Raw genomic sequence first — 20,746 nt, forward strand, 5'->3', positions numbered from 1 at the left:
TTTAGGCTAAAATAAAACAGATTATGACATCCAGTTTGTTTTTTTTTTTTTTTTTTTTTTACTTTGTGTTGTAGGTAATAACACCTTCAACCTCTCTTCTCACCAACAAAAACTTTGTGAAAGGTCTAAACACTCATTCTCAATGAGAATAGAACTCTCAGTAGAGAAGTATGTCACACCCTAAAATCTTCCATCCCTGGACACATTTTTCACAATCATTTCATTAGTTCATTCATTCATTAATTTGACAGATGACAAGGTTAGTGAATGAGACAATGTCCTTAGTTATTAGGAGTTAATGGAGTAATCATAAAATAAATACATAATGTCTGCTCATAATATGTACTATGAACTAATGAAGCAGTTTATGGAAATAGAGAATAAGAAGATTGGCAGAGCCTTAATATGGCTATGATGATTACGTAAGATTTTTCTAAGTAGGTGAGTAATACTTTTTGGCATGATAACTTAGTAAATCTATAATTCCTGGTTATTAAATCAAATAGTAATATAGAAGCTCCTGTGAAAAATCTGTAGATATAATTAAAGTATCTAATCAGCTGACTTTAGGTAAGAGTGACTGCTCTGAATGAGCCTGATTTAATCAACTTGGAGTCTTTAAACCATGGTTGCAAGTTTCCTAATTGCACTAACAATTATTCCTGAAGGCAACAGCTTCATGACTGTGAGGTTGTGGTGCTCATGGGCCTCACTTCTAGATATCCTGACCCATATGCTTTCTACTTGATAAGCTAGCACCCGCAGTTCCATGAATCATTTCCTCCAATCAAATCTCTCTTCTCTCCTCTGCCCCCAAGCTCACTTGTAACTAATTTCCAACAGCACCAATCTCATTCACCCCTTCATCTAATCACTTTCCCAAAGTCCCTACCTAATACCACCATCACTTTAGAATTTCAACATACAAATTTTAAAGGACCAGAGCACAAGTATTCAGACCATATAGATGCCGTTTTATAGAAGAAGGAGGGACAATGTCTGGAAGTGGCAATGAAATGTACACCAACCTCACCTCAACTTGTAGCAACGTCCATGATGTGGAAAAGAACTCCAGAAAGCAGTCCATTCTGAAAGCTGTGCATGCAGGCAAGTGGAGTTGTTTTATTAAGCAGATTGGAGGAACAAAAATTGATGCTACACATATTGGCCAGGTGGCTATTCATGGAGCTCATGATAACTGTCCATCTTGAAAGTAGACAATATTATGGCAAGAATGGTCCTTGAAAGAATAGTGAAAGTCAGTTTTCCCAGGCAGCACTATCAACACTTTCTGTTAACATCTTCCTTGTGCCCAAATCATGCAGCAGGTTTGCAATGCACACATACCTGGTCATGGGCTAATTTCATTTTGGCCTGCGTGGATTGTCTTTTTGCAGAACCAGAAAGCTTTTATCGCCCAGATGCCTAAATGAGAATCTTCCCTGTGCCTTCTTCCCTCACTCAAATCAATCCACAAGTCCGTATCAGCTCTTGAGATGGCTGCTTTGCTTTCATGTTTGCCATTTTCTCTGTCTTGGCATTCACAGTGCTCTCATCTGTTATTGGTCTGATTAAAACTTTGCAGCAACATCCAGACTTGTCTCTCTGCCTTCAGTCTTCAACCCTCTGATGCTTTTCTAGGGTCATAGTTCTCAAGTGCAAAACTGTTGTTATCACTTCCCAGTTTCAAACCTGTAAGAGCTCTCTAATGCTCCCAGGAGGGAGTCCAGTCTCTTGTCACTGTTTCTCATGCTCTCATGATCTGGCTTTCTTTATCTCCCAGCCCTCACCTACAATTTTTTGCTGCTTCTAACTTTGTATTCTTGATTAGCTGCACTAAACAACTGGTGTTTCTCTGATATTTCATGCCATGTGAGCTGTTGCACATGCTTGGCCTCCGCCTAGACCTTGTTACCTCCTGCTGCCCATTCTGCAGCTGTCAACCTTTATGCCACGTCCCGGGAGAAGCTTTGGCTTATCATAAATGGAAGGGCCTTCCATCTTTCTTCTTGTTCCCAACATACTGCTTATAAGTTAGGCTGGAAATGTTCTGTTTTCACTTCTCTCTTTTCTATAGACTATGTCCACTGACAGAATTTGTGTTTTGTTTCCATCATCATTTGCTTCTGAGAGACTAGCACAGTGTGAGGACAGGCACGAGTGTTAGCCAAAGGAGAGGAAAAGGAGATTAAGAATGGCTGTGATTATGTACAAGACCGTCCTTCCGCAACCAGCTGCTTAGCCACCTTTAGAGAGCTTTACAAGTAGAGGCAATTGTGGGCTTTCTCTTTGATGGGACATGGACATAAGCCTCAACCATTTTAGTTCCTTGCCTGAAAGTAAATCAAATTGCTCAAGGGACCCCTTTACCCCTGCATTCTTTCAAAAAGCCAGCTCCATCCCACTCCCTGTACTGTTCCCTACCCCACCCTCTGAATGCTTTTCCATGTTTGAAAACCTGTGAAAAACCTGTAGAATCCAGCTCAGCTTCTCCCATTGCCCGTCCCTCCAGACCTTTAGCCCACCCTAAGGTATATAATACTCAGCCTACTGAGGGACTGTGCTGTCTGCCACTTGTTTGGTGTGTGTGCGTGCCAGCACTCAGCCACTTCTGTGAGTTATTTTTCTTGAATAAATTCATTTTGACTGTGAGTTCATACCCTGTCTCCTCTGTCTGTCCCTCTTTTCTCACATTCTTGGCAGGAAGAAAACTCTTTTTAGATTTAGATACACTGGATAGAAGTGATACCATGTAAGACTGACTTAAACTCCCAGAGAATATTGGGGTAGAGGTGATTTTATGCAATAGGCAAATTAGGCCTTTTGGCCATCTGACATATTCTAGTTCTAATGTGACCATGTCCCAATAACACTGCTGTCACATATACATCAGTGTATAATACAAATGCAGGGATGCATGAACCCTGATTGAGGACATAACTATACTTGTTTCCCAGAGTTCCTTGTTATTTTGCTAATTAAAAAAAAAGAGCGCAAAGCCCTATTTATGCACCTCAGTACATTCTGTTATATTCAGAACAACTTTGATTTTTAATTGCATGTGGAAGACCTTCTGGGACATTGGCATTGACTAGCCAGGTTATGTTTTATACTCATTCAAAAAATAAATTTTGAGCTCCTATTTTATGCCAGGCTCAGGAGAGATAGCGATTAACATGACAAGCCTTGACCAAGCCCTGACAGTTCTAAATTTCCTTCCAGTTCAAAAAAAAAAAAAAAAAAAAAACCAACACATGCACAATTGGGGGCTGTACAAGACTTGTTTGAGGAAACTAGGTATAATCTATAGCAGATAAAAGCATTAATTTTTAAATTATATTTCCAACATTTACTCAATCTCTTCATTTTCACATTCTAATATTGTGTTATTTTGGGGAGGGGCAGTGAGTTATGGTTTCTTCCTTATTCTTGTTTCTCGAATTTCTGCATTTGTTTTCAGGCATTTGCAGAGTTGATTTTTGTTTTTTCCCTCTGATGGATTTTATCTTTGAGCAATGCTTCTGTGGCTTAGTGGAATGTCTGCATTTTTGTGAATACCAAGAAGTGTGTGGTGGGTATGGCGGGGGTGCTCTCTTCTATGCTCCAGGAAGGGGCAAGTATCCAGGGTAACACCCAAGTTGGGCATGGTTGATCTCAACACCCGGGTGTTAACCCCCAGTGTGTTCTGAACCACACAAATGATCTGTGCAGTCCTCACTGTGAGTACAGTTTCTGCTACAATGACCTGTTCCAGGCAACCAAAGAGATCCCAGCATCTGGAGTCATACCCAGTGATCGTCCAGAGACCCAGCTACCCTCTGCATCATGTAACCATCAAGTCCCCACAGTCTCAGCACACAACCCTCCTACAGTCACTGGGTGCAGAGATTTCTCTCTGTCCTGCCAGCCTGTCCAGCAAACAGACAGACAGATGTTCCCCAAGATAGCCCCACCTAGGCGTCTTGATTCTGGGAGGTTGTGAGTGCCTCACCATCCTATCTGGTTGTCCAGCTATTTCCCAACCAGAATCGAAATCAGTGTGAAGTGTGGATTGTTCCCTCCATTAGAACCTCTGGATCACATGTGCACACAAGAGCCATTGACCGAATGTTGCCGTCTCCCCGCTACTGCTGCCAATACTGCTGAGAAGATGGCTTCCTGTCTCAGCCAGTTGCTGTATGTGCACACAAAGCCTTCGGCAGCTCTTACCCAAACTGAAAATGGTGCCCACCATTTCTCAGCCATGCAGTGGGTGCTAGTAGGATGAGATAAATGTGCCCCTCTACTTCCATTGGGTCTGCAGGTAACCATTAGCAACTGCTAGCCCCCAAGGCTCCATTTCAGGATCATCCCATGCTCTCCCTCCAGCTATATCAACACAAGTTGCTGTGGTCTAGTCTAACCAAGATCTCCAAGCTGCCACCTGCTCCAGCTCTGGGATGCTGTATTGTAGTTGTGTATTGTGGTTGTGTTTGCATTCGTGCTGCATGTGCACACCCTCCACACAGGTCCACAATGTTCCTCTTCCTCTTGTAGTATTTCCAGAGTGGTTTTCTCCCGAATTCGAGTGCACTTATACATTTTAACTGTTTATCCCTAGCTTAGCACAGTATGCCATTCCCTAATTCATCTTGAAATCTCTCCCAAGTGGTTCTTTACATTTGCAGCCCACACAAAGGGTTAAATAAATTGCTGGCTAAGTTGTTATTTTTTAAATTTAAGCCTACTTTTTGGCACACAGGAATGGGAATGGGTAGACAGTATAACTACAGATGAAATGCCAGGTTGCGTTCATTATCACCCTTCATTCAACAACAGAGCACTCAATTAACCCCGGATTTTGAATCTGACTTCCTTCACTTAGTATTTATTAGAGTATTTAAATAACACTCAAATAATACTAAGCTCCTATAAGTTGCTCATGAAATGCTTGGTATTGTATTTCATATAGTAATAAAAACAGAGCAAAACAAACAAATGACCGAAGCCTTATTAATGAAGGATAAGGTTTTCTTCAACGATGTTGTACTATATAGAAATCTTTCCTTTAATATAGATGATTGGCATCCTTTCAATAAAAAATATTTTTAAAATAGGCAGGTAGCCAAGGTCAAACATTCAGAAACATCTTTAGAATATACTTTTTGAGTAAATGTAAATATATTTTGCTTACTAGGCTGTCTATGAACTGATGAGGCATTTATGAATTGTTTTAGAGATATTTTCACATTCTAACTATATATTTGTAACATAGGTGCAAAGATTACTAAGAAACATTTGGATATGATGGACTTGTTCAAAATTTGTCACACAAATCGCTACATAAAACTATTCATCCTTGTATTTGTGTACATTAACATCATTATATGACTTCCTTTCTGAAATAATAGTGTTTGCTTTTGCTTTGCTTTGTTTTTTCTCTTCTTGAGAATCCTTTCTCTTATAACACAAGCTTCAAACACCTTTTCACTACCACTCCTAAGACAAAGCATATTTTTCTGGCAAGGAGTCAGGTTTTTCTGAACTTTTGTCATAAAAGATAACCACATATTGGGGGAAAAAGATTAATCCTGCTCAAAATACCTCTTGTGGAAGCCAAGGTCACGGTTAGGAGGACTATAGAGTCACTTGATTAAAATGAAGCAATGGATAAGAAGGGTAATTTCTCAAAGTATAACTTTATATCTCATAAACTTTTAGGTCTATGAAGTTGCTATCCCATAACCCTATATTTACCTGGTGTGCTCTTTCTGAACATTGCTCATAATATAGTTCTTTTTTTGGGTTGGCTAAGTTGACATAAGGTACACAGAATTGGATAAGTAATATAAACCAATATACCCTAGGTCAAATTCCTGCCTCAAATATTAGCAACTTTAAGTTCTAATCACCCCATTTCCATTCTTAATAAATTTCTTATACAGTTTTTAAACTATTATCCTCAATTAAGGTGTTCTGGGCTATTTGCAGCTGTTTCATAACATCATTAATTCCACACTTTGAATAATTTGATTTGTGACCCTTTTTTCTTAGGATCGTAAATAACATATGGATAAAAATCAAAACCTTGGACTATATTGTGGCTTAGTTGATAAAGCCACAGCCACATTCTGTTTGGGTGACAGTTCAAGATTGGGCTGTACCACTTCAATTGCAGCAGTCTGCTAATGTGCCTGGAAAAGCAACAGAAGATGGTTCAAGCACTTGGGCTCGTGCACCCAAGTGGGAGAGCTGGAAGAAGATCCTGACTCTTGGCTTCAGCCTGGCCCAGCCCCAGCCATTGTGGCCATTGGGGGAATGAACCAGCACCTGGAAGATATTCATTTCTCTCTCTCTCTCTCTCTCTCTCTCTTCTTCCCTCCCTCTCTCTTTCACTCTTCCTTTCACTAACTCTGACTTTCAAATAAATAAATTACCTTTAAATAATCTAAACCTTTATTTTTGTCATCATCTAAGTTTTTGTGTGTGTGAGGTAATATATTCCTATGTATATATTAGGAAACAGGATATGACTTGGGATGTGACATTGAATTAAAAGAAAAGGCATTGATTTTATATCTTCAGGTTCTTTAAGAACACAGTTATAAGGCAGCCATTGAAAGAAAAATCGGCGTTGATTGTGTTGAAGAAAACGAATTAACTTAATCATAGATCTTTCAGAAACCACTGAAATTAACATGGAAAAGGGAAAAACAAAGAAGTAGGAGGAGAATGAAAAGGAAGTAAGAGCTCAGTGGAGAATCTAAAGGAAGACATATATTCAGATTTGGTTTATTCCAAACTTTCTGGGTCTTAAATTGTTTTTATTTGTGTTTAATGAAATGTCTGCTTTATTCATATGGCCTTGTGTCTGAATTCACCTTTTTCTTCACTCTCAAGAAGAGTCCAGAGACTAGCCATATTTTGAGACCTACCTGAAGATCCCAAGAGGGAAAGACCGACTGAGTTCAGCCTGAATCAGGTTCACATCTCTGGTTCAAGAAGCAATCACTAGAAGTGATTTTACATATATAGGCATGACTAGAGGTGATGTATCACATAGTATGGGAAAGAAATTGTCATAAAAATGAAATAGATCACAGGTTGGGATAACATCACAAGATATCTATTTCATTATTATGAAATAATATTTCCTGGGAAAATCACAAATATTCATGTTATATGACTTCTTGCTAATGATGGTTCTAGTTGAGACTTCATCGAATAAGATGATTTGTTCACAAATGTGAAGTGCTTTGTAAGGAGAAGTAATGTCTCCTTGTATCTTGATTATGACTAAATATGATTTAACACTTAGTTCCTTTTATGATCAATTTTGACAGATCCTATAGGGCCATTATACTAGAGAACACTCTCCAGAGAAAGAGAACAAATTGGTTAGGTAGATGGTAGATATATATATATATATATATATATATATATATATAGGTAAACATATAGATGGATGATTGAAAGATGGATAAGCAGAGAAGCAGACAGACAGATGTGTCTATTTTTCATAAAGAGTTATTTATTTATATGAAAGGCAGTTGAAGTGAGAGAAAGGGGGAGAGAGAGTGAGAGGGAGAATCTTCAGTCCACTGGTTTATTACCCAATTGGCAGCAATAGCTTGGGCTGGACCAGGCCTAGTCCAGTAACCAGGAATTTCATCCTGATTTCCCACATTGATGCCATCAGTCCAAGGACTTGAGTTATCCTTTGCTGCTTTCCTAGGTGCATTAGCAGAGAGTTGGATCAGAAGCAGAGCATCCAGGATTTGAACTGGCTCTCATATGCACTGCTAGCTCTGCAAGTGGAGGGTTAGCCCACTGTACTATAATACTAGTCCCAGATGTCTATTTTGAGTTGGTTTATTCAACTGTGAGGTTGGTGGCTGGCAAGTCCTAATCTTTAGGGAAAGCTGTCTGAGTAGAGACTCTGGTAAGAGTTGATCAAGTAGAATTCCACTATTGTTTTTTCACAAACATTAGTCTTTTATCATATGTATATCAAGTTATTGGATAACAATCATCCCATTGGCCAGTGCTGTGGCTCAGCGGTTAACTCCCTGGCCTAAAGTGCTGGCATACCATATGGGCACCAGTTCAAGACCTGGCTGCTTCACTTCCAATCCCGCTCTGTGCTATGGCCTGGGAAATCAGTAGAAGATGGGAAATCAGTAGAAGATGGCCCAAGTCCAAGCATCCACGTGGGAGACCTGGAAGAAGCTCCTGGCTCCTGGCTTCTGATCTGCACAGCTCCGGCTGTTGCAGCCAACTGGGGAGTGAATCATCTGATTGAAGACCTCTCTCTCTCTCTCTCTGAGTCTCCTCTCTCTGTGTAACTCTGACTTTCAAATAAATAAATAAATCTTAAAAAAAAAGAATCATCCTATTATGGAGAATATTCTGCTTTACTTAGAGACAATTGATTACAAATGTTAACCACATGTTTATAAATATATATACAAGACAAAACTTAGGTAAAAGTTTGAGAGCTGAGAGTTAAAATATTTACATTGCATTGTACAGTTTTTTTAATTATTTATTTGCAAGGCAGAATTACAGAGAAGCAGGGACACACGCATACACACACACACACATGCACTTACATCTTCCACTAGATCTGCAACAGCTGGATCTAGGCCATGCCAAAATCAGGAGCCCAGAACTCCACCTGGGTCTCACATGTGGGTGGCAGCAGCTTGAGCACTTTTGCCATCTTCAGCTTCTTTCCCAGGTGCATTAGCAAAAAGAAGTGTTGGAAGCAGAGGAATTGGTACTGAACTGGCACTCACATGGGATACTGCTATTGTGCGCAGTGGTTTAACTCACTGCACTATTACCAGGGCTCCCCTATTGAATTGTTAACAGTGCAAAATTATTAATATCAGTTATATGACATCTTCTTTAAATGGTTTGTATTTGGTAATGTTTGTGTACTTTTCATTTAAAAATTCAATCTTGGGTACTGAATTTGAATATGTAATATAAAATCTATTACATAAAGTCAACATTTTATCAAGTACATGAAAAGTTCGTATCTATAAAATGAGTTCTAAATTTTAGATTTGTTGAAAGGAATGAATAAAGTAGTATATAAAGGTCTCAAGCCTCGATTACCTTAGGTTGGTTAGAACAACATACTTCTTTCTGTTTGTTGGTACTACTACTTCATGCTTCCATCTAAGGCACCCTCAAATTAGCTGAACTTTACAACAACAGAGAAAGGGCATTCATATTCATGATGCATGCTATATTACAGTTATTTTTGGAATTGAGATGCTGAAAATGTGAAGATCCAAAGTATTCATTTTCTGAGACTACTTCTTTTAAGCTAATTTTATTCATATGAAATCTCTAGCACCTTTTTCTGTTGATTTTTACTCTGCACTCACTACAGCATAATTCTCAAAAAGAGGAGAAAGGAAAAAAATATGGGCTGCAGGTTTTTAATTTTTATGTCTAGGCCAGGGAGCGAGCTCTACATGCAGAATTCCAGGTTGCACATTTAATAAATATGAATGCTGTGCACACATGACTAGAGTTTGCTGTACTAATCAAATAAAAGACATAAAATGTTAATGAAACATTTAATGGTCTACATAATCATTATTGTACTGCATAGTAATTAAGTATAAAATTGTAAGCAACTCACATGAAGGTCAATAATCAGTCCATTTTGTGACAGTTTGAGTTCATATGCTGTACTTTTTCCCAACATTCTTTTCTTAAATTTTCATTCTATTTATTTTTTCATACTTTTTAATTTTAATATTTGATTAGTTTTTAACAAATTCAAGGTGATTTGTAGATATGTAAGTACATAAAGATATTCCTTTCCTAATTCTCTCAATTCTTCCTCCTCTCTCCTTTCCACTCCCTTTCCTTCTCCCTTTGTCTTTTTTTAAGTTTTTGAGATAATGTATTTTAAAATTACATTGTAGTAAAAAGGCTTATTACTTCACTGAATATGGAGTTTAATCAGCAGAAAGCAAGACTCTAGTTTAGTGGGAATATAAACAACAGCTATAAACAATAATTGGATGGAAAAATGACCATTTCACTCATACACAGTAAATTTTAAAAAAATCATGGATGATCAAAACTATAGTATTATAGCATTCTGAACCATTGGTTTGAAGAGGTATAACACAAAGTTTTACAAAGCTGTACTTGTAAAAATACTGAACCACACACTCATTTCTTTCTTTCTGTTTGTTAAGTTTTATCTCCCAGATATAAGGGAGAATATCTAGTATTTAACATTCAGGCTCCTGCTTATTTCACTCAATGTGATGTTTCCAGTTGATCCATTTTGCTGCGAATGGTAGAATTTCAAAGATTTTGTAGCTTAATAATCTTGCATTGTGTCTATATGGTGCATTTTCTTTATCCATTCAACTGACTATGGACAACCACATTTGGTTGCAAATTTTGGCTATTGTGAACAGTGCTGTTATAAGCATAGTGATGCAGGTTTTTCTTTAATACAGTGTGTTTAAGTCTTTTGGATATGTACCCAGTAATGGGATTCCTAAGTCACATAGCAAATCTATTTGAGGCTATTTATTTATTTATTTATTTGACAGATAGAGTTAGGCAGAGAGAGAGAGACAGAGAAAAAGGTCTTCCTTCTTTTGGTTCACTCCCCAAATGGCCACTACAGCCAGAGCTGCACGGATCCGAAGCCAGGAGCCAGGTGCTTCCTCCTGGTCTCCCATGTGGGTGCAGAGCCCAAGGATTTGGGCCATCCTCCAATGCCTTCCCGGGCCACAGCAGAGAGCTGGACTGGAAGAGGAGCAGCTGGGACTAGATCCCAGTGCCCATATGGGATGCCGGCATCACAGGCGGAGGATTAACCAAGTGAGCCACGGCTCTGGCCCTATCCCATTTGTTCTATGTCTCTTCACTCTTCTGATGGTGTCCCTTGCTGTGTAAATGTTTCTGGGTTTGGTATAGTCCTGTTTGTTTAGTTTTGCTTTTGTTGTCTGTACTTTATAGGTCTTGTCCAAGAACTCATCCCCTACACCAAAATCTTGAAGTTTTTCCCCTATATTTTCTTCCCACAACTTCATAGTCTCTTGTCTTTCAGTGTCTGATTCGTCCAGAGTTAATTTTTGTATATGGTGAGAGGTATGGATCAAATTTCATTCTTCTGCATGTATAGATCCAACTTTGCCAGCACTGTTTGTTGAAGAAATTATCCTTATTCCACTGTATGATTTTAGAACTTTGTTGAAAATTAGTTGGCCATATGTACATGGATTAAATTCTTGGCCCCCTTATTCTATTCCTTTGATGTATATATTGGGGCCAGTGCAAAGCTATTTTAGTTACTATAGCTTTGTAGTATATTTTGAAATCAGGTATTTTGATGTGTCCAGCTTGGTTTTTCTTGCTCAGGAATGCTTTGGCTATTTGGCATCTTTTGTGAATCTGTATGAATTTTAGGATTGTTTTTCCTAACTGTAAAAAATATCATTGGTATTTTGATAGGGGTTTGATTGAGCCTGTAAATTACTTAAGGTAGTATAGACATTATAATGATATTGATTCTTCCAATCCATGAACAAGGATATTTTTCCTTTTTTTGTGCTTGTGTCTGATGATTTCTTTCATTAATGTTTTATAATTTCATTTTAGAGATTTTTCACTTCTTTGATTAAGTTTATTTCTAAGTATTTTTATTATTTTGTGGTTATTGTGAATTGGATTTCTTTCTTGGCTTCCCTTTCTGTGAGTTCAACAATAGCATACAAAAGGCTACTGTTTTCTGTATGCTTATTTTTAAACCTTCAAATTTACTGAATTGTTTTACCAAAACTAACAGCATTTTGGTGGCATGTTTAGGATTTTCTATGTAAAACACCATATCATCCACAGCAGACTCATAGAATGGCAGATGTCCTAAACAGCACTCTGGCCTCAGAATCAGCCCTTAAGGCATGTGGATCTGGCTGAAAAGCCCATGAGAGTATTTCAGGCATGGAAAGCCAAGACACTCTTGCAAAAAAAAAAAAAAAAAAAAAAAAAAACACATACACAAAACAACCAACCAACCAAATAACCTAAATGAAAGATCTCCGCGAGTGAGATCCCAGTGGAAAGAACAGGTCATCAAAGGAGGAGGTACCTTTCTCTGAAGGGAGGAGAGAACTTCCACTCTGACTATGACCTTGTCTAAATATGATCAGAGTCGGTGAACTCAAAAGGCTTCCATAGCCTTGGCAACTCATGACAAGAGCCTAGGGAGATTTCTAACACCATAAACAAGAGTGTCAAATTGAAGTCAACAACAGGAGTCACTGTGCACTTACTTCTCATGTAGGATCTCTGTCCTTAATGTGCTGTACATTGAGATTTAATGCTATAACTAGTACTCAAACAGTATTTTTCACTTTGTGTTTCTATGTGGGTGCAAACTGTTGAAATCTTTACTTAATATATGCTAAACTGATCTTCTGTATATAAAGAGAATAGAAAATGAATCTTGATGTGAATGGAAGGGGAGAGGGAGTGGGAAAGGGGAGAGTTGCGGGTGGGAGGGAGGTTATTGGGGGGAAGCCATTGTAATCCATAAGCTGTACTTTGGAAATTTATATTCATTAAATAAAAGTTAAAAAAAACACCATATCATCTGCAAATACAGAACATTTTGCTTCCTCTTTTACAATTTTCATGTGCTTTCTTTCTTCCTCCTTCCTACTTGCTCTTGCTGAAACTCCCAGTGCTATATAGAGTAAGAGTGGAAAAGTGGACAATCTTGTCTTGTTCTAGGTCAGAGAGGAAATGCTTTCAGCTTTTCCCATTCAGTATGATATTGGCTGTTATTTTGTCATATATAGCCTCCATAATTTTGAGAAATGTTCCTTCTATACCTAATTCATGTTTTTTTTTTCCTTTTTAGATGTGGTGTTGAATCTTTTCAAATGCTTTCTCTGCATCTATTGAGATGACCATATAGTTTTTGTTCTTCATTCTACTAATGTGATTTATAATCTTTACTGATTTGTGAATGTTGAGCTATCCTTGCATTTCTAAGATAAATTCTACTTGATCATAATAATGATGTTTTTGATGTGGTTTTGGGGTTGATTTTCTAATATTTTGTTGAGAATATTTGCATCTATGATCATTACGTATATGGGTCTGTCATTTTCTTTTCATGTCTTCTGTTTCTTTGGTTTTGGTATCAAATTAATGCTGACCTAATAAAAAGAGTTTGGCAGAATTGCATCCTGTTCAATGTTTTGTAACAGTTTGAAGAGTTGGAGTTACTTCCTCTTTGCTTCTTTTATTCAGTAGTAAAGCCATCAGGTCTTATAATTTCCTTGATGGAAGACTTTTGATTACTGTTTCAATATCATTATTTGTTATGGGTCTGTTAGATTGCCTTATATCTTCTTGATCTAATCTTGCTAAGTTTGAGGAATCAAGAATTTATCCATTTCATTGAGGATCTCTAGTTTACTAGCATGCAGTTCTTCATAGTAGTTTCTTATGATCCTTTATACTTCATTGGTGTCAGTTTTAATTTCTCCTTTTTCATCTCTAATTTTGTTTGAGTTCTTTTTCTATTTTGTTTTTTTAGTCTGCCTAGAGGTGCATCTATTTTATCTTCTCAAAAACCAACTTTTTGTTTTGATGATATTTTGTATTTTTTGGTTTCAATTTCATTTACTTCTGCTCTGATACTTATTATTTCTCTCCCTCTACTGAGTTTGAGTTTTGTTTGTTCTTGTTCTTCTAAGTCTTCAAGATGCATTCTTAGATCTTTAATTTTTATAATGTAAGCATTTAATTCTATATACTTCAGTGAATGTTCTTTTGCTGTGTTCCACAGGTTTTGATATGCTGTGTTTCCATGTTCATTTATTTCAAGAAAGCTTTTTATTTCATTTTTAATTTTTTCAATGACCCATTGATCATTCATTAGCATGCTTTTTAATTTCTGAGTGTTTATAAGTGTTCTATTCTTCTTCTTGTTGTTGATTTCTAGTTTTATTGGTTAATGGTCTGAGAAGATACATGGTCTGATTTGAATCTTTTTAAATTCTCCGGAACTTGCTCTGTGGCCTAATATGTGGTCTATGCTAGAAAATGTCCCATGTCTTACAAGGTGACTACAAAGTATACAAGAGAATTTACTGTGGAGAATATGAGTCCAGAGAGTTGGAATGCAGGTGGTGTCTTTGTTTTGTCCACTGCGTAGATTCCAGTGGTACCAAGAAGTTTAGAATGAATTGTGACAGTCCTGATTTTGCAGGGTTTAGCTGGGTCATTACTCCAATCCCCCAGGTTGGGAGGGAATATTTTTATGGGTTGCTTCTGGTGTTAGTGCCCAGAAGCTAAAGTGAATTCCCCTTGTTCATGTAGAGTATATCAGTTTAGCTCTAGAACTAATGACCAAATACTCTCATAGTTGCATGATGCAGGGGATCTGTGTTTGCCCCACATGTTGTCCTGATTTGACTATGATGCTGGTTGGAGGAGAGAGGCACAATATGTGGGAGTAGGGGAAGGGAAAGGAGAAAGATGACTTCCCTGTTCCAAGCCTTAGTTGTTCAGACCATAGTTATCCAGACTGTAATAAAAGTCAGTGGTTGACTGTTGAATTCCTATTCAGCTAGAATTGTGAGCAGTGGAGTGCACAGTGATTTCTTCCTATCTTAGAATGTTAAGTTGGCAGCTCACAGCCAGCAATGGGTTGCACCACATGGCTAGCTGCAGCATTCTCTGTCCTCTTTTCTCTCGTTTCATGTGTCTTTGTTGGTTGTCTTTTTCTTTTATTTCTTCATTGAAAACTTTCCATCACTCAGGCCCCTGGAAATACAGTCCTTCCCTTGTTTTTTTTTTCATATCCCAGAGCAGCTTAAGTTAGTGTGTTTATACCTTATTCAGCCATCTTGGATCTCCTCATATGCTGTCTTGACAACCCCTTTTCTAGTGGTGTGACGATGGTTTACTGAAATAATGCTGGAATTTTGGTCATTCATCTGTTAAAAGCAATTAGTATTTCAGATCACTTGAAGAAAAGGTAAGAAGACTCAAGAAAAGGGATAAGGAGGTAGTTTACAATCTGTTAATATGTATAAAGTTGATTAAATGAATTACATAGTGTTTGACTTAATTTTTTATTTTACAATAATTTTTAAATATTATATTTTGAATTATTTTCCAGAATGTAAACAGAAATAATCCAAGACTTTCCCCAGCCCTATATGTTGTTGACTTTCTCTGTCTCTTTCTGTCACAGAAAAAAATACCTTATGTGCTAGATTCTCCTATGTGTTCATTTCCTATTAATGTCCCTTATTGGATCATCAGCCCAATATTTTCACAAGTGATCAAGTGATTGGATTGCTTACAGGGAGGAAGCAAAGAATAGGCTTGCACTGTGGAAACATAATGGTCCCATGGTAAAATAAATATCACAATAGAATCAGTTTGTTAAGAATCAATATGTTAAGAATAGGGGAATTAAATTGCGGTTGAGTTAGGGTTAATATTGTGTTCAGTGAGTGTAGCCATTGCTGCCTGCAATGCTGGCATTGTGTATGAATAGTGCTTCAAGTCCCAGCTACTCCACTTCCTATTCAGCTCCCTGATAATGCACCTGGGAAAGCAGCAGAAGATGGCCTGAATATTTTGGTCCCTGACATCCACATGGGATACCTGGATGGAGTTCCAGACTTTTAGTTTCAACCTGGCCCAGCTCTAGCTGTTAGGGCCATTTGGAGAATGAACCAGTGAATGAAAAATTACTCTCTCTCTCTTTACCTCTCTCTATTTGTAACGCTGCCTTATCAAATGAATAAATACATCTTTAAAAAAAGGAAAAAAATGTTTAGCACAGGAACCACTTGTGAGCCTTAAAATGAATGGAAATATTGTCAAAAAGTGCTCTAGGTATAGAATTGAGTAAGGAATAAGCTGGATGAAGAACTTGAAGTAGGTTTTTAAGCCCTGCTCAAACAACATTAATCATGAGGCTGTTAGACTGAAGCTTCTGTGGACATCAACATACACGTTCCCCCGACTTAAGAGAAAACCATCTTAGAGGAAAGTCTCAGAGGCTCGGATGAAAATCAGGGGACACTGATTGCTTCTCTCTTGGTTTCCTGATCCAGCAAAGCAAGTTTTCTTCTGGAATTAAGAGCCTGTTCAGGGAGGGTCAGCTATCAATTCTTCTTCTTCTTCTATTTTTTTTTTGAAATTCTTTTATTGATAGTACAGATTTTATGCATGCCATAGGTTCAGTTCCAAGAAGACATTTGTACGCCCCTCATTCCCTTGCCAGTCTCAAAAAGACAGGCATCATATGGTTTCTCTGATATGTGGCAATTCATACTGAATACCAAAAAATGTATAAGAATGTAAGAATGAAATGATCATTTGGGGATATGATTTTTTTTTTAGTCCTTGTTTATATTCCTGTGGAATTGTGGTCTTCCTACTTTTATTTCTTGAATATTATGCTTAGTGGTAAATTAAATCTTTGAATATGAATGGATTAAAATGATAGCAAGGGAACACATCAATTGTTGAATGGGAGATAGTTGGGAGCTGCATCATCAAACTGGAGTTAAAGCACACTACAATTCTCTTGTTTCCTTCTGGATAGCCATCTTGTGGAGGCTTCTTCTTCTTCTTCTTCTTCTTCTTCTTCTTCTTCTTCTTCTTTTTTTTTTTTTTTTTTTTTTTTTTTGGACAGGCAGAGTGGATAGTGAGAGAGACAGAGAGAAAGGTCTTCCTTTGCCATTGATTCACCTTCCAATGGCTGCCACGGCTGGCGTGCTGCGGCCGGTGCACCGCGCTGATCTGATGGCAGGAGCCAGGTACTTATCCTGGTCTCCCATGGGGTGCAGGGCCCAAGCACCTGGGCCATCCTCCACTGCACTCCCGGGCCATAGCAGAGAGCTGGCCTGGAAGAGGGGCAACCGGGACAGAATCCAGCACCCCGACCAGGACTAGAACCCGGTGTGCCGGTGCCGCTAGGTGGAGGATTAACCTAGAGAGCCGCGGTGCCGTGTTTTTTTTTTTTTTTTTACAGGCAGAGTGGACAGTGAGAGAGAGAGAGAGACACAGAGAAAGGTCTTCCTTTGCCATTGGTTCACCCCCCCAATGTTCGCTGTGGCCAGCGCACTATGGGCGGCACAACGTGCTGATCTAAAGCCAGGAGCCAGGTGCTTCTCCTGGTCTCCCATGCAGGTGCAAAGCCCAAGGATTTGTGCCATCCTCCTCTGCCTTCCCGGGCCACAGCAGAGAGCTGGACTGGAAGAGGAGAAACTGGGACAGAATCCAGCGCCCCGACTGGGACTAGAACCCAGGGTGCCGGCACCACAGGTGGAGGATTAGCCTAGTGAGTTGCGGCGCCAGCCAGAGGCTACTTCTAACAGTCTGATCTTTGCATTGATCTTTTCCCAAGATTCAGCCAACGTATCTGGCAAGGAAAAAATTGTTTAAATGAAAGTGTGAGCAGATGAGGGCAGAAAGAAAATGTAGTAGTACATTCTGTATTGCATCCTTTTACCTCTTCTTATTCCCATTTTGATGATTTCCATTTTCTACTTAAGAAGGTAGCTAAAGGTAAGAGAGAAAGCTGCTTTTTGCTCACTCATGCCAGCCCAAGGCAGGTGAGAAGAAACTGAAAGAAGCCTCCACTTGTGTCTTAAACGAAGCATAACACAGCAGCTTGAGTCAGAGGAAGATGAATATTTTCCAGCAGCCGGGAATCCTCCATGTTCACTTTTAATGTTCATGTGGAAAAGAGTAGAAAATCACATATTTTCCTGCACAAAATTTTCTTCCCACTGTGTCAATCTGCTTTCCCCTACATTCACTAGGAGAGGTTGGACAATATCTCCTTTTGTTTTGGTCTATTACTCACAGCATCCTCCACCCCAGTGCTATTGCCCCCTCAGCAGGGCACATGCTGTACTGAGCCCATATTATTTTACTTTTCCTAGATCTTTGTTTAAACAAAAAACAAAAGCAAAAAAATCCTAAGCTTCCAACTAGGCTTATAATCCCTCTGATTTAAGTCATTTACAAAGAACTTGTTTAAAAATATACAATAATATCAATCCGACTTTAATTGCTTTGGCATAGATTAATAACTAACTGTAAGGCAAACTTAAGAGGTAGACTGTCTGGCTTCCCTTTATGGGAACCTAGATGTTGAGACTTAAGTACTTCCCATTGTCTGGTTCCTTTGATCTGCCGTGGAAAAAATTTTCTTTCATTTCATCATCCTACTCCAGTTGACCCTCTCCTCATTACAAAGACCTATTTCTGTATTTGCTATATATCCCTGGGTATATATGAATCTCTAAAAATTATATATAACTTATAATTAGGAAGCATGTTTGAGAGGATGTGGAAAAAAGGAGCTGTTTTGGTGAGATTATAAATTAGTACAGCCATTTTTGAAAAGATTATGGAGATTCCTCTAAAATTTAAAAATTGCAATCCAAATACTGGATATATAATCAGAGGAAATAAAATTAGCATGCATAAGAGACATCAGTATTTCCACATTTATAATATGTGTATTCACATTCATCAAAATATGGAATCAACCTAAGGGTCCATTAGCAGAGTATGAATGGATAAAAAAATGTGGCATACATAAATAATGCAACACTATTCAGCCTTAAAAATGGGGAAAGGCCTGTCATTTGCAACAACTTAGATGAACTTGGAAGATATTAAACTAAGTAGAATAAGAAAAGACAAGTACTACATGATCTGAGATGTGTGTGGAATCTGAAGAAGTCCAAGTCATGGAAGAAGGGAATAGAATGCTGATTTATAGGTGGTGGATGTTGGTGGGAATTGAGAGAAATTTCAAAGGGTACAAAGTTTCAATTAGACAGGAGAAGTAAGTTTTTTGAAATATACACCATGGTGATTATAGTTAACAGTGTATTGTCTATTTCAAAATTCATAAAAGTAAATTTCAAATGTTTGTGGCATAGATATGTTACTTAACTTGATTTAAAATTAAGCGCTCTCTCTCTCTCTCTCTCTCTCTCTATATATATATATATATAATTCTGTTTATAACTGGCACATAATAGTTATACATATTTGTGGGGTACAGTGAGAGATTTTGATACACATATACAGTAAATAATAATCAAATCAGGACATATAACAGCTTATGCATTTATTATTTATTAGTGGTGAGAGCATTCAAAATTCTCTCTTGTAGACATTTTGAAATATTAAATATAGCAGTTACTACAATGCAACATATCATAATTTATTCTCCCTACCTAATTGTAATCTGCATCTGTTGTCAAATCTCTCCTTCTCCCCCATATCCCACTATCCTCAGTCTCTGACAATCACTCTTCTACTCCCTAGATCTACCAGACTATATTCTTTAGGTTCCATATATGAATCAGACTGCATGGTATTTGTTTTGATTGCCTCATTCATTTGACTTAACATAATTTCATGCAGTTCATCCATGTTGCTAAAATGATAGATTTGTTTTCATTTTTAAAGGCTGAATAATATTCCATTGTGTCTATTTACTAATCACCCATTAGTGGACACTTAGGTTGATATCACATCTCAGCTATGTATACAGTAGTACAATAAACATGAAAGTGCAAGTATCTCTTTGACACACTGATTTAATTTCCTTTAGATTTCATCAGTATTAGAATTGTTTGATCATATGGTAGTTCTCAATTTCGTTTTTTGAGGAACTTCCATTCTATTTTTTCATGATGACTGTTCACATTCCTACCAACAGTATAAAAGATTTGCCTTTTCTCCGGATAAGCTTTCTAGTTTAATGTAACCATATTGGTCTATTTTTGTTGCTGTTCCTGTGCTACTGGGGTCTTATCTAAGAAATTATTGTAAAAACTCATGTTATGGAGCATTTCTTCTATTTTTTCTTCAATAATGCTATCATTTTTGGACATTTATATTTTTAACCCATTTTGAGTTGACTTTTACATATGTTGAGAGTTTGGGGTGTCTATTTTCATTTTCTACATGTATATATTCTGTTATCACTGCACCATTTATCAAAGAGAAACTCCCTTCCCCATTCTTTTCCCATTGTGTGTTCTTAGCAACTTTGTCAAAACTCAGTTGAATCTAAGTGTTTAGCTTCATTTCTGTCTTCTCCAACCTGTTCCATTGATCTTCATATCTATTCTTGTGCTAATTAACATAGTGTTTTGGTTACTATAGCTTTGTAATGTAAACACATATCTTTATTTTTTTACTTTTATTTAATGAATATAAATTTCCAAAGTACAGAATATTGATTACAATGGCTTCCCCCCCATAATGTCCCTCCAACCTGCAACCCTCCCCTTTCCCACTCCCTCTCCCCTTCCATTAATATCAAGATTCATTTTCGATTCTCTTTATATACAGAAGATCATTTGAGCATACATTATGTAAAGATTTCAACAGTTTGCTCCCACACAGAAACATAAAGTGAAAAATACTGTTTGAGTACTAGCTATAGCATTAGATCTCAATGTACAGCACACGAAGGACAAAGATCCTACATGAGGAGTAAGTGCACAGTGACTCCTGTTGTTGACTTCAATTTGACACTCTTGTTTATGGCCTCAGTAATCACCCTAGGCTCTTGTCATGAGTTGCCAAGGCTATGGAAGCCCCCTGAGTTCACTGACTCTGATCATTTTTGGACAAGGCCATGGTCAAAGTGGAAGTTCTCTCCTCCCTTCAGAGAAAGGTACCTCCTTCTTTGATGACCCATTCTTTC

The 20,746-nt window shown here is 37.8% G+C and overlaps 1 pseudogene; it reads left to right on the plus strand.

The window, feature by feature from the left end:
* The first annotated feature begins 995 nt into the window (after positions 1-995).
* The window catches only part of LOC149125097 (phosphatidylinositol N-acetylglucosaminyltransferase subunit C-like), a 184,396-nt pseudogene continuing 164,645 nt past the window's right edge, over positions 996-20,746 (plus strand).

Source organism: Oryctolagus cuniculus, chromosome 8 (genome assembly GCF_051225735.1).
Source record: "Oryctolagus cuniculus isolate XC-2025 breed Fujian yellow rabbit chromosome 8, ASM5122573v1, whole genome shotgun sequence".
NCBI classification, from domain to species: Eukaryota; Metazoa; Chordata; class Mammalia; order Lagomorpha; family Leporidae; genus Oryctolagus; species Oryctolagus cuniculus.